General features: G+C 35.9%; 1 long non-coding RNA gene across 2 annotated transcripts in view; it reads right to left on the bottom strand.

Annotated features, from left to right (window-relative positions):
• The window catches only part of LOC118166733, a 21,718-nt gene extending 7,626 nt beyond the window's left edge, over positions 1-14,092 (bottom strand). The window contains exons 1-2 of one of the 2 annotated variants that reach the window (XR_004750696.1): positions 13,733-14,092; positions 11,447-11,638 (exon numbers count right to left, since the gene is read on the bottom strand). This is a non-coding gene — a long non-coding RNA (uncharacterized LOC118166733). The remainder of the gene's footprint in view (positions 1-11,446; positions 11,639-13,732) is intronic. The other variant, XR_004750695.1, reaches the window with a different exon arrangement.
• Between the last annotated feature and the right edge of the window lie 1,435 nt (positions 14,093-15,527).

Consider the following 15,527-nt stretch of genomic DNA (forward strand, 5'->3'; position numbering starts at 1 on the left):
TAAAATAAAATAAAATAAAATAAAATAAAATAAAATAAAATAAAATAAAATGGATTTATTTATATGTGTTGGTTCATCAGCTTTATTTTGATTTTAATTTTCACGTCTTTATTGTCATCCATGTTCAGCTAGCCCTAGAAAAAATAATGCATTTTAAAATTGTTTACATAATATTTCAAGTGAGAATGAAACCAAGAAGTTTCCCAAAGTCTTTCACATAACAGCATCTTGCAATCTAATCAGCTTAATTTATACAGGCTTTACAGATTTTGAGATTCTCTTCTAAACCATCAACTAAAACATCCGTCATTATTTAAGACAGGAAACTTCAGTTTGAGGAATAATTTGGATGGATATGATAAGCCACCTAAAACTATTCTAAACAAAGTTAAGTAAAAAACTATTCAAACTTTAGTTTACAAATATAATATTTCAATTTACTTAGATATATTACAAACCCCTGATCATTTAATCATTCTGTGTTTCCTTATTGCAGAAAACACCTTGTCATGTTCAGTCAAAAATCGTAACATCCCAGAAAAATCTTTGCTCACAAAATTATATGCCAAATATCCTTCATTAGCCTCACATATTAGTGGCAATTCAAATACATAATGAAAAATCCTCACATCTCTATTAACAGTAGTCTATAGCTGCCAATGTGTGTACAGACGTCCTAGAAGATTTTTCAGGGTAGAATTCCTATTTTTACCTTTACCTTGCAGTTGAAACTGCAGTGATTTAAAGTGTAGATCGGGGAGTAATAAAAGGAACCCACAGAAGTATGTAGGCAAGGCGTAATGCACTGCAGAACGTTTTTTTCCCCTTGGGGATTCCTAACTATATTTCTTAACAATCAGTTGTGGGGTAAGCTTAACAGTTGAGATAACCTCTTCCTATTTGGCTGAGAAAGTAAGGTATCTTCCTGGCACTCACAGTTTTTACTGGATAAAAACAGAGGATGACAAAGGCTCATTTGACCAATACATTCAGAGTGATGTTGAAAATGAAATGCTTAGCAAAATGTAAATGCATTCATGAAACTATTAAACTGAGGCTTGAAGTCTGAAGACAATTCAAATAAGCCCCCCTTTGGGCCCAATAAAACTATGACATAATAATACAATACAAGAAAGAACAAATGCATGATTTACTCCACTGAAGCACTACTACAATCAAAGGTATGATGTGCATATTTGAAAGTCCACTTATTCTGTGAAACTAGGGGTGTCATTAAGTGATCATATTTTTTCTCTGTCATTTGAGAGAACTCATTAGCATATGCACACTTTTATTACATAAGAATTCTCATTCACAGAAGTTTAACCTGAATTATTTAAACTGTCCCAAAGTAAAGGATTCTACCATTTTATTATTCAGTCAGTTTTTAATCCTATGTACTGGACTCCATATTTTCATTTATGTCACAGCACTTTCAAGCACAAGTATAACGGACTGGCTAGGCTGCTTTCCCATCTCTAAGTGGACTTAAATCTTCAACCTTTCTGTTTCTACGTAGGCATTACCAGTTTCAAAAGAATACATGGCCTTCAGCTGTGCTAAATCTTCTGTACTTCTATATGTTTCCTTTCCCACTTGTCTAGAGCACCTCTCCCTTGACCTGGAGAATTAACTATTCTTCCTACTTTGAGTCCCAAACACCTCCCTCACAGGATCCCTAACAGAAACACACACCCCTCAGGCCTACTAAGAGGCCTAAATTAATTATGCTAATCAGACTACCCTGGCTAACCCAATTAAGTTTAATTAGCTGGTGCCCTTCTTCCTAAAACAGCTTGCCGTAGGGACATTTTACCTGTTTTTAAGCTAGCTGGAGAAGTCAATCTTCTCATGCAAACTTGCCCCTCAGCTACAGGCTTTCAGCATGGAGAGACCCACAGCAATAAGCTTGCTCTTAAAAGCCTTTTTCCTGAAGTCTTAATGGGGATTCTTGTTACTCGTTTCCTGGATACTTAAAACTGGAATGTGGTCACATTTGAATTTCAGTTGTGGTCAAAAGCAGCTTATTTTACAAGTCCAGTTACTATTTAAACCCAGGACTGAGCATTATTTCTTGTTTTGCTCTGTCATTTTTGAGGTATTGTTTTTCCATGGTTATATTTAGCAACACCTTTTTCTTGAGAAAGGCCCTTAACTATGTACTTTCCACCAGATCCTGAAGTTTTACATTAATTACTTCACCTAGAAAAAAAATATATATTTACTGGATCTATCTACACATAAAATATAGTGGTGCAGAAAAAGTCCTCCATGGCAGATCACAGATAATTTTTCTCCAGTGTGAGACCAAAAACAACTCCCTGTAGAACAGAGTTGGCCAAAACCAGAATTCCCAGTTTATAAAAAAAAAAATACTTAATTTCAAAATTTGAATCAAACTAAGATCTAAACAAGAAAAACTGAAAACTTTCTACCAACAGAAATTCCAAACTTGTTTTGATTCAAAATTCTTTAAAAGATATATATATATAGTAATAATAATTTTAAAAGCAAGCCTCTCTAGTTCTTTAGATGGCCAGTTAAAATTAACATTGTTCTTCTACTATCTGTTAGACTGTTCTCATTATATCTAGTGATAAATTGGAAAAAATTTATTTTCAAATCACAGAAAATTTAAAAGAAAGCTGAAAGAGATCCTTCTTGTTTTGTTTTTCTTTATCTCATGGACTTGAGACATCAGAATACAAAAATAAATAGAATGGTTGTGTATGTTTATCAAATGGCTTTTTCACCAAAATGCAAATCATGGACTAATTCTAAATATTTTTAAATTAAGGTGACAGTTTCAGGTTTTTATTTCTGTTGTTTTTGTTTTGTTTTGTTTGTAATATTGTTTGTTTGTAATATTTGTTTGTAAATTCATTAATTTCTTCTTAGGAAATACTCTATTGATTCCAATAGGACTTTTGACTAAATCAAGACTGCAAGATTAGCTCCTTATTTTATATCTAAATGACATGATTATGCTTAGCAAGCATGTCTTCTATATAGGCGTTGTTCTTAACAGGTTGTAAAATCCAGAATATTTTTTAGTTCATAATAATTCACTTTGCAAAAGTCCAACTATTCGTATTTCTCCAATTAGATACATTAGCCGTATGCTCTTAAAAATTAATACTAATCTCTGGAGTAAGAAGATCCTCATAAAGCTAAATGTTACATTTCCAATTCTAACACTTTGAAAACAGTGATAGGAAAAAATGCTGGCTTTTACATACCAGAAGAAACAAGTCAAAACTGACTTTCTTCGAGGTTTTCTTTTTTCCCTTATCACAGCTCTACACAGTGGCACCTTATGACCTATCATGTTGAAGACGTTCAGGCTATTCAGCTGCTAGAATAAACTCCAGCAGAAAGTATGAAATGCATTTCCTATTGAAAGCAAGTTGATAAAATGTTGGCAGGTAGAAGTAGTGGCATATGATGGAGAAAAAAAATTACTTTGAAAATACCCAATCTAGTGTTCACATTTGGAATTAAGCAAGTAGTTGCCTGAAGCCTCCCCTGTGATCAGGAAACTGCATGTCTTGCAAATTATATTAGGAGATGGATTCCCCAAGCCAAATAAATAACCTGCAGTGCATATGAAGTACAAACAAATAGAATGTTTCCAAAGCTTCTAATTTGGGATACAACCAATACTATAAGACAGTTCCACTGTGGATTAGCTCCATTAGCTCTATTAATGTTGGCTTGTCTGTAGATTGTATTTAGTCCTTAAATATTAGTATAGCACTGAAAAATAAAAGAACAAAATTATGATATTGACATAACAAAAATAAAGAAACATAATAGGTAGCATATTACTGAGCCAATGCTTTCTTTTTATTTCAAATGAGGATTTTGACTGCTTAGCTCTGTAGCCCATCTACTTCAGAAATGAAATCAAATGCATGATGTCAGTACATAGAAAGTGCATGCTATATACTCATGTATTATATGTTCAAATGGTAGAAAAATTTCCTGTGATGTGTGTATATTCCTGGTTCCTGGAGACTGAGTGAATCTCTAAAAATTCTTCCCCAAACTACTATTAACATGAGTCTCTTTCAAAGCTTTAGAAGACTTTCCTAAAGATAGCAATATAGCTGACTAGATAACCTCCAAAGTTACATGTACTTTAAGAATCCTCTCTTTCTAATGGTTCTATATAGGATCCAAAGTGAGACAATATGGTGAATCATACAGTAAGTCAAGGAATTATTAGACTCTGATAGTGACTTTAAAAAGATCAGGTGGTACATACTTCTCTTGAAGGCGGAGGACACTAGTGGAGAGGAATAGTACAGAACAAAGGAGTAAAGTTCAGAGGATACATTTCTTCTCAAGTCTTTTTACTCTTCACCTCATGGTTCCTTTTAATCCCTCATGAATACTTATTTTTTCTGTGATTTCATATCACAGTCAAATAACTGTGAGTCAGAGAATTCAATTTAGAAGGATGGCATGGTATAACAACAAAAGATGTGGCAGGGTGGCTGCAAATGGGAAGGATTGGTCTCTCTTCACTCACTGCTGACTTCTGAGGATTTGTAGGAAGAAAGAGTAGCCCTCAAAACCTAGAAAGATCTTCAGGCATATTATTGGAGTGAGACAAAACATTCCACCCCATTTGCAGTCTTCCCTGAACTGTATTTATTTTCTTATGTCACAACTTTGAAAGCAAGAGCCAGTTTTCAGGCTCACCAAAGAAACTATCCACTGTGGTGTTGCAACATCAAAAGTTGGTTTTCATCAGTCTTTAGCCATCACTGCTAGTCACAGTGGGATTTTCAACATACTAGTCAATATCTGCTCTGACCTCCAATCATTTGCTATGAAGAAGGAAAAGGAATTAGTCTTGGTGAATATTTCTATTTCTGTGATGCCAGGACTGAAGAAGTTCTTTAACAATCTCTAGAATTTTCACAGAGGAATTTAGTGGTGATTTTCATGTGTGGGGCAAATTGAAGAGAGAATGCGATTGGATGTGAGATATAGTATTGACTAAAAATATATACTTCAGAATGTTTTCACATTGCTGGTTAAACTGCTCTACATTATGTATTGTCAAATGTTTACTCTCTCCCACCCCACTTCTCCATACTTTTTTCCAGTACTCCACTGAAAACTGAGTTACACAGTACACTTACTTTTTTTTTTCCTTTTTTTTTTTCCCAGTTTGATGTCTATTGCCTTGTGAATGATTAGAGACCATACACACTTGGTTTAAAAGTTCATCATGTACAGTGGTTTGTTTCTTCAACATGTGCATCTTAAGACCCTACTGTAAATGGCATCCACATTTTCATTCCTTTGGGTTACTTTTTTAATAAATTACAGAAACATCTGTTTCATTATCAATACAAATTAAAAGCTAAATATATCTGAGAATTAGTTTGTTTAGGAGTTATGACCGTTTCATAAACAAGCAGGTCAAAACTGTGGGGCTTTAGATGTAGAATAAAATGATTATCTTAGGTTGAGTTTGCATTAGCAAGTAATTCAGTTAGATAAGAATAGAGTAAGAGACCAAGAAAACTGGTGCTGAAGACCACACATCTGCATTATACATCATTTGTTGATGCATCTACCTTGCCCTTACTCAACCAGAAGTTCTCTAATACTAGCAGAAAAGTTTATTTTGGGAAGATAGTGCATGAGATCAGGAGTGGTTGCCCACATTTTTCATTGTTGCCATGAGCTGATGCGATGATTTTGTCATCAACAGATAAAATACTGATAAAATGCTTACCTATGTTCAAGAAAACACTATCACAGAGGAGAACCTAACACCACTATGTAGTATCACTTCATGTAGAGAAACAGACTCATTCAGAAGGAAATTCATTCCACTGTAAAACAACAGCCAGAGAGGTACAGAGAGTAATTTCTCATTTAAACTGTAGAAGCTCAAACAAATATATATATATATAATTATATATATAAATATATATATATATATAATTCTTAGAAAGTCAAATTCAGGATGCAAATATCCAAATAGATCTTCATTTATCATTAAATCCCTTTTATATCTTCTCTTCTTCAGACTAAGCAGTCTCAGCTCTCTTAGCCTTACCTCATGTGACAGATGCTCCAGTTCCTTCATCACCTTCATCACTCAGGTCCTTCTCTGCAAAGGTACTTTTCAGCCCCCAGCACGTTCTGCTGTATGGGCTTGTTCCTCCCCAGCACTTTGTATTTCCCTTGTTGAACTTCATGAGGTTCCTGTCAGCTCATTCTTGCAGCCTGTCAAGATCTCTCTGGGTCGTGGCACATCCCTCTGGCATATCAGCCACTCCTCCTAGTTTTGTATCATCGGCAAATTCACTAAGGCATGTACACTCTGCCCTGTCATCCAGATCATTAATGAAGATGCTAAATAGGACTGGACCGAGTAGTGACCTCTGGGGTACTCTGCTTATTGCTGGCCTCCAACAAGACCTTGCACCACTGATCACCATCCTCTGGGCCTGGCCATTCAGCCAGTTTTCAATCCACCTCATTGTTTCCCAGACCATACTTCAGCTGCTTCTCTCTGAAGAACGTATGGGAGAAAGTGTCAAAGGCCTTACTGAAGTCCCAGTAGACAATATCCACTGCTCTCCCCTCACCTACCAGATCAGACATTTCATGACAGTACTTTATTGGGTTGGTCAAGCATGACTTCCCTTTGGCAAATCCTTACTGACTACTCTTGGTGATTTTCTTCTCTTTCATGTGCCTGGAAACCATTTCCAGGCTTAGCTGCTTCCCAGAGATTGAGGTGAGGGTGACCAGCCTATAGTTCAAGCTTTTCTTATGCTAAATATAAATCTAAGTTTTACTTTTTTTTTCATTAAATATTGCAATATGTCTTTAAATATTCAGTTGGGTAAGTTTTCAAAATTCTCTACATATTTCCCTTTTTATTTTCTTGACAAAATTTTCATTTTAATCAACTAAATTTTCAGATAATTTAATCTATGTAATACTCATCCATCTTATTTACTGGAATTTTCTGTCTCACTTCAGAGTATCTGTTGCAAAAGTTGTGCACACATATACACAGAATCTGTCTAGATGTAAAAGAGAATTTTATCTTCAGTCTTTTTTGGTTAAAGTACTGTTAGAGAGGTTTTCACACTCATTCTAACCTTAAAAAAATCCATACTTTTGTGGAAAAGAAAATGAATTGTATACTATACACATTCAAGACCTGTTATTTTCAATAATAACATGTGATAGAAGCCTTCATTACAGACTAGAAATAACTTATTCTGACAGTTTGCCATGGTAGAGTTCATGTTGAGTGTTGAGATGCTGACAACAAACAGAAAGGAAGCAAATACAACTGGCTCTTTTCCAGTAGACAGCATTCATCAAAATAGTGTATTTCCAAGGCACATTATTTCTCCTCAATCTGCAAGTTCAAGGTAACATCTTAACACTAGACAGAGTCAGATATTTCTCTTAGTTGGCTGCACTGTTCTTTTCCCACCTCTGCAATAAATCTAATCTATTTTAAGTGCACTTCTCCCTCAACTTTCAGGTCAGACTTAATTTTCAAATGTCATCCATAGGTTACCAGAAACATGCAAAGCTACCTGAACTTATGAGCTAAACATCTTTTCTAAAGAAATAAGCTTTTGTCAGCCAGATAAATGTTCTCTCTTGTATATTTTTGCAGATTACAGCAGTGTTTTGATAATAAGTATGGGTCAGATCTTTGGCAAGTGTAAATCAGAAGAACCCTTCGAAGCTCTAGTTCTAGTCCCAGCTAAGGGACTGATTCACACCATCTTGGGACCTTTTAAGTCTGTATATTTTGATTGTTCCCTTCTCAGTTAATGTTCAAACATTTTAGACATTTTCAGACACCTACACCTATACCAGTACAGCACTCCAGCCAATTTCTTGTAAAGGCAGACTAGCTCTGCTTCTAAATAGAACCAGTCAAGGACTGATACTTGTACTAACACCTTTAAGCTAAAAAATATGCATAGTGGGCATAACAATGAAAGAAGATTTGTTAATATATGTCTGATAAACTTTAAAATCACATAGAACTTCATCGTTGTTTTCTCAAGGCTAATATAATCTACCATACCATTCAGCCTATACCATGTGATGGAGAATAAGATTGCTGCTACTGGCTGATGGCTGCAGGCTGCCACTGTCTACTACAATGCCTGCTCAAGAAACAAGAGTGTCACCTCAGCTGGTGTTTGTCACGTCTTGTTCAAGCCAATTATATGCAATTAATATTCAAGTGCTGCTTTGCATTTATACTTGCTCTCACTTTTATGTCATCAGCAAATTTCATTACATTTTTGTTGTTTGTGTCAGGGTCATAATACATTAAATAACATGAATTCTGAACCCAGCATTGAGGATCTCCAACAGTAACTTACTGATGGCCCAACAGTTTCACTTTCAGCATAATGTATTTTTCTATTCTCTTTAGCCAAGATCTCACACAGTGTAAAATATTTGTGCTACACTGCTTTCTAGGCTAAAAAATCCAGAAATTTATAGACATTCAGAAAAGAGATGTCGGAACACCTTATTTCTTCAAATTAGTAAAAAGATATGTAAATGATCTGGCCAAGAAATTCAGGAGTGCAATTAAGTTGTCAACATGTAGACTTCTAGTGCCCTGACTTAGCTGTCACTTCAGAGGTTCTTCTGTAGGGTCTCTGTCATATTTCCTGTCTCCATATGGTCATACAGATGTGCCATATATGGCACATCAGATGACATCAGCTTTCTATTCTCAGTAGATACCCTTTGTATCAGGTATAGATGGGAAGGTTTTGGTAGCAGGTGTGCTGTAGGGGTGGCTTCTGTAAGAAGAGAACATGGGATGCCTTGTGCTGGACACAGATGTTTCCAGAAAGCTCTGCTGCAGACTCACCAAAGGCCAAAGTTGAGCCCATGGTGAGTTCACCAAGCTGGTGAATGCTCTGTTAAACCACGTAAATAAGGGCAGAAAATGCCAGATAGAGAGAGGAAGAAGGAACAAGGAGTGAGAAACAACAGGAAACAGCAGGGACAAAGGAGAAGGAGGTGTTCAATGATACAGCAGACACCCTTCCCCAAAGGAACTGCAGCTCATAAGGGAGACCAATGCCAGAGTAGGTCCCTTTAGAGGATCTACAGCCCACGGAGGACAAACATCTAACCAAATACTTTCCAGGAGGGACTGCGAACTGTGGATGAGCCCAAGCTGGAGCTGGTACACCCCCAAAGGGATTGCAGAGCATGGAGAATGCACTCTGAAGCATAAGAAAAATGCAAAGGTGAGATCTGAAGGGAGAAACTGCTATGTCCTGACTGCAACTATTCTTACACTTCTCATTGCCTCTCTGAAGTGACTGAATGCAATTTGCAACAATAGCAAGGCAAGAAGAAGTAGTATTTGGAATGGAGTTGAGCCTGGGGAAGTGGGATGAAAGGTGTAAGTTCATAAAATCTTTGGGGTTTTGTTTGGTTGGTTTTGTTTCCCATGATCCAATCAGTAATAATTTATTTCTTTTAATGGGCAATATTTTTTTTCTTTTTAATTAGCAAAATATTAATTTCCCCAAGTTAAGTCTGTTTTGCATGTGACAGTAATTGATAAATGCTCTCCCTGTCTCCTTGTCTCCCTCAACCCATGAGATTTCTCACTACTGTTCTTCCTGTGCTTCCCCCATCCCAATATGGGTGGGGGAGCAAGCTAGGTAGGAGTTTGGTTGCTAGCTAGAGCCAATCCACCATGGTTTCAAATAAGAATAATGATTATATATTATTTATTATCATATTGCATATTTTGACATATGCCTACACTCTTTATAAAGTTCTCTACAGCTACTTCAAAGCCCTGGGAGAAGAGTCTATATGTTTTGAAAATGGTTCTCTTTAGCGATCAGCTATGCAGGGAGCATAATTAGTTTCTTAGACATGATGCCATTTTTTTTTGACAGCTAAAGTTAGGTTATGGTGGTCAATGACCATCAAAATCCTACCTGATATATAAGTGTTATGTCTGAGACACAGAGAGTACAGCAAAGTGAAGAGACAACTTCAGTATTGGAAGATTCATTATGACTTCCATTACAGATTCAAGATTCAGCATTACTTTGCTCTCTAAGGAGAAATACATTATACCTACTAGGATTTCCCCTAACATTTTTTCTGAAAATGAATGATGATTTGCATCATTAACTAGTATTACTGCTTCAAAATAGACCTAAAATGAGAAAATTCCCTCTTCTCTGTTAGAATTCAAAGTATTTGTATGTTCAAAAATACTTTATTTAAAATTTTCCTAGAAATTAATGGAGTGTTTCAGGTTGTTGATCTATATTCAGGACAGCTGTTGCAGAAGTAGAAATCAGACAAAATGATTCAGAGCACATGTGCAATAAAAATAAGCTATGCTAAGACGGGTGCTTTCAGAAGGATATACAAGAGAACCTAAATGAAGGTCTCTTCAGCAACCACACAAAAGAGATATTAGGGCCTTTGTGATAATTCATCACTTTCTTATGCATAGTGAGTCTCTGCATAGAGAAAATAAATAAGAAACATAAGGTTAAAATAGTTTGATGGGCACTTGCCTCAACACACAGCTGATTTATCTATATAGGATTAAAAAAATAAAAACCCTTTTTTAAAATACTCATCAGGTAAAGGAGGATAAACCACCTCAATTTGTCACTATCGTTCACTGATTAAAGCACATGCCAAGAAATAGGATGCCTAGTTTCTCTTGAGTGCAGCTCCCCTTTCCCAGAAGACTGTTTTCAGAATTAAGATGCTCCCAAGAACTGTTCATCACAGGCATTGCTTACTTGCTGAAGGTGAGCTAGATGGGAAATATTTATGCCAAATAATGATGGGCAACTTATCAGTATCATAGTAGTATCACCGTTTTACACAATATCACAGATTTATGTGTAATTGATGCTAAGATTCTTCAGCACTAATTCTATTCTGATATCACTGTATCTGCAGTGGCCCTACCCACGTGGCCCAAGCTTCCTAGGACTCTGCCTCCATCCTTCCCATTTCTCCATCCCAGGTCTATGGCATGCTAGAGCTGTGCTGCCACAATGTGACAGAGAAGGTGTGAAAAGAGCTCCTCTTGCCCTTCTCCACCACCTCAGCCAGCAGCTTTCTTTAATTTCCACAGCAAAATACCAAAGCTAAAAAGAGCTTATTTGCATGCAGATTCACTGCAGAGACTGTGGTCTCCAAGAGAGGAGTGGTTTAGAGAGAAAATTTGTTTCATGTAAGATGTTCGTGGATGCAAATTTCAGGATGGCTAATATAAAGGCAGTCACAGAGTTTCCAGCAGTACATTCTACTAAAATCTTCCCTTCAAAGTGAAATCGATAGAAGAATTCCTTTATGCACCCAATGAGGTAAGATCAATTGCAAAGCAGGGAAAATTAGTCATTGAAGAGAGATAGCTTACCTGCTCTCTATAGTCTCCCAGAACTCCATCATCCCTTATCCAAAAGGTTTAATATAATGAAACATGCTGATAATGTCATTTTTTTTTAAACTTCATGTAAAATCTAAACATTATTATCCATCTCTAATTCTTCACTTTTAGAGTATTTTGAATTCTTCTGGGTTATGAAAATTCCTTGGGTTCTTCTAACAGCTACCAAAAGCCCAAGGAACAATCTTTTAAATGTAGACATTGACAAATTTCTTTATGAAAAAAAAAAAAAAAAAAAAAAAAAGAGCAAAGTGTTTCCAATTTCCACAGTTACTTTTCCAGTGCAGGGAAAATAGAAGTTCTTATATTTCTTCTCATTCAAAATGAAACCTTTCTTGCAATATCAAAATTTCTTCCAGAAGGGAAATTCTGAGTGTCAGTCAGCTCTGCTTGAGAGTACCTTTCTGAATTCATTCAATCTCAGAAGCAAGTCTGTGATTATTTCCAAATGTTCTGAAAAGATGTATTGTATTTTCACTTTAAAATGCACATTAAAGCATTACATATGCTCCAATGTGCATTCTCAGCAACAAAAAATGCTTTTAACCCTCAACATTTAAAAGCAGCTGCAGGGATTTTTTCCCCAGAGAAGTCAGTCTTAAAAAGGCCAGCTGAATTTCTAGTTTCCTGTGGGACCATGCAAGGCTTGTTTGGTTTGTCTCTGGGGTCTTTCATACAGTTCAGCTGAGGGAAGTGCAATTTGTTCAGTTATGTTTGCTGAGCATTCTTTTTTAACCAATTCAGCAAGTACAAATAAAGAAAAAATTTGAAAAACTAGCCAATCAAACTAGAAAATATCTAAAGTGCACATGCTTTCATTCTACAATTACATCTTCAAGAACTGTGTTCATTAGAATCTTCACTGCATGTATAAGGAAATAAGGATTATATAATTTTTATTTTCCTCAGAAATTAAACATTTCACTAGACTGACTTATATTTCTGTATTCATCTCTTAAAGGAGATAAGAAGGGAAAGCGTGGGTTACCTGTAACTGTTGGTCACCCATGTCACCAAGGTACCTCAATCAATTAATTATAGAATATTTTTGATTAGAAAAGACCTTCAAGATCATTAAGTCCAACTATCCACCTAATACTACAAGTCCACAGTTAAACCATGTCCCCTAAGAACTACATCCACACATCTCTTAAACACTTTCAGGGATGGTGACTCCACCACCTCCCTGGGCAGCTTCTTCCAATAGCTCCTCCTTTCCATGTGAAGAAATTCTTCCTGATATCCAACCTAAATCTCCCCAGGCACAACTTGAGATGTGTTTTATTACTTGCATTTGAGTTTTATTACTTGCCACCTGAGAAAAGAGACTGACACCCTCTTTGCTGCAACCTCCTTTCAGGTAGTTGTAGAGAGTGAGGAGATCTTCTCTCAGCCTCCTTTTCTCAAGACTAACCAGTCCCATATTCAGCTGCTCCTCATGTGTCTTGTTTTCTAGTCTCTTCACAAGCACTGTTGCTCTTCTCTAGACATGCTTAAGCAACTCAATAACCTTTTAGTAGTGAGGGGCCCAAAACTGAACACAGTACTTGAAGTTCAGTCTCACCAGCGCAGAGTCATTCCCCCGGTCCTGCTGGCCACACTATTTCTGGTGCAGGCCAGGATACCATTGGCCTTCTTTACCACCTGGGCACACTGGTGGCTCTTGTTCAGTTAGCTGCTGACCCGCAACCCCCAGCTACTTTTCTTCCAGGCAACTCTCCAGCTACTCCTCCCAAAGGCTATACACTGCATGGGGTTGATATAACCCAAGTGCAGAACACAACACTTAGACTTGTTGAATGGCATGAGATTAGATGCAGCCCATCCATCTAACCTATCCAGATCCCCCTGCAGACCCTTCCTGCCCTCAAGCTGAACACTCTCACCCATCAATAACAAACTGTAGGTTTTGTTCTTTGTAACTATTGGAAGAAAAAAAAAGTCTATAAGAAAGTACTTAAAATTAATTTTTTTTCAGCATTTGGAATGATACATTAATTGTTTTAGTATCTAATCAGAGTTGATATGAACACTGCTTTAGTCTTCATCCGTGAAATACACAAGGGACTTATAAGAAGTTCTTAGTTGTGATTATTATTTGTTTTGGAGTAAGAAAATGAGGCCTCAACTAAAACTAGAATACTACTTCAAAGGTATTGAACAAACACATCATAAAGCTACCCCAATCCAATTATTTTTCATTGTAAGTAAATAAAATAGACAATAGCTGCTAATTAAAATGGACATATAACTTACTAAGCACAGTCAACAGGTCAGAGGCAAGAGTAGAGCTTAGACTGTCAGGTCTTGAACCAGTGCCCAGATGTAGTTTGTGGATTAATACTTAGTTTTTCTCTTCATCATTTTCTTCACTGCTGTAAAAAGACAATTATAAGACTCTAATCAGAAAGCATTTTCACTCTGAACTCTAACAGCTATAGCCTGGTCAAAGGGCAATGATAACTTTAAAGTTTAGCTTCACTTTTAAATAAAGCTGGACAGAAAGCCAGGAGAGATTCCTTTACTTTTTTTTTTTTAAAAAAATCTTTTTTTTACCTTTTTTACCTCTAAAATGATCTACTTATAAGCATGTTACAGCTTTTACTGCCAGTTCCTGGCACAACATTTCCAGTAGATTCACCACAACATACTACTACAAATTTCTGATGGGTTACTAACAGAAACTGTGTAATACATTTTTACTGGCAAGAGTAAATTATTATTTAAAATAAGGCATCACAGGGTTTTTTAATATATATTTTTCTCTTATTATTGAAGGCAAAGTTTTCAAATATGTCTATCTTCATGGAAAAAATAATTAACATCTGAGTAGCCCAGTAGCAATGCATTACTAAGGTAATAACTGTAACTATGGTACACAGCCAATTCTCATTATCACTTGAAAAATTTAGTCTGTCCTACTAATAACAACTTAAACTTCTAAATCAATAACATAAAGATATACTTTATTTCAGCTTTGTAAATGATACTGTACTCATGCAGGAATGCACTATTTCATAGTGAGTCAATAAAAGATGCATCACAACTTTATTTATCCTTCTCTCTCACCCAGTTATGTGTATAATCTCTCTAACATATCCATGAATATAACAATCTACTCAAAATACATTATTTATTTTTATGGCACAGTCAGTGTGTCAGACTAATACTATTTTGTTATGTTCATACCTACTACCTCAAAAATAAGAAGGAATGTATAACAATGAGAAAAAAGTCAGCTTTGGATGTGATTTCTATCAAAAATAAAATATAACTAACATTTTTTTTTTATTTTGAAAAGTGACTTAAATCATTAGGAAAAACATGAAATGGCAAACTTGGTACTGTCAGAGGTCCTTAGGACCAACTTATTTTGTCATATGTTTATAATTGCATTACATGAGATTACAGATCCACAAAACCATATTTCTAAGTACTAACAAAATGCAGTAATAAGTAATTAGTAAATTATACTGCTGTCATATGAAGATAAGCACTGCTAGTCCTTCCAGTCAAGGTTGAAGCTACATTTTGTTTATCAATTCTGTTGAGGAAAAAGATGAGGATAACGAAGTGAAGTAAAAAGGTGCTCTGATGTTAGCATGACTAGCAAATAAGCTTAGGAAACACATTTTAGCATGCATCATGCAGAAATCATCAAGATTTAGGTAACCTGTTCTAGAAAACAGTGAGTTACTCTGCAAGGTAAAAATATTAGATTTTACTCTCTAATGAGAACAACAAGATACTTTGATCTTATTATTGCAGAAAAACAAGGTGTTGTTTTATATAGCCAGAAGAGCTGTAAACTTGCACTGTGAAAATGTATTTCTTTTATTGAGGGGACAACAACATGGAAATATTGATAGAAACCAAGACTGAAATCTGAGGACCATGTCATCAGACACCAGAGAACGTGACGTGTTCTGAGTACTTCTACAGATAGAAGACTGTAGTAATGAGAAAAACTATTTTGGAGATTATTCTGACTCATTGATCCATGGCTATGGACAAAGAGCAATGCAGCCAGAAACTAAGAATAATGCCCAAC

This window comes from Oxyura jamaicensis, chromosome 4 (assembly GCF_011077185.1).
Source record: "Oxyura jamaicensis isolate SHBP4307 breed ruddy duck chromosome 4, BPBGC_Ojam_1.0, whole genome shotgun sequence".
NCBI lineage: Eukaryota > Metazoa > Chordata > Aves > Anseriformes > Anatidae > Oxyura > Oxyura jamaicensis.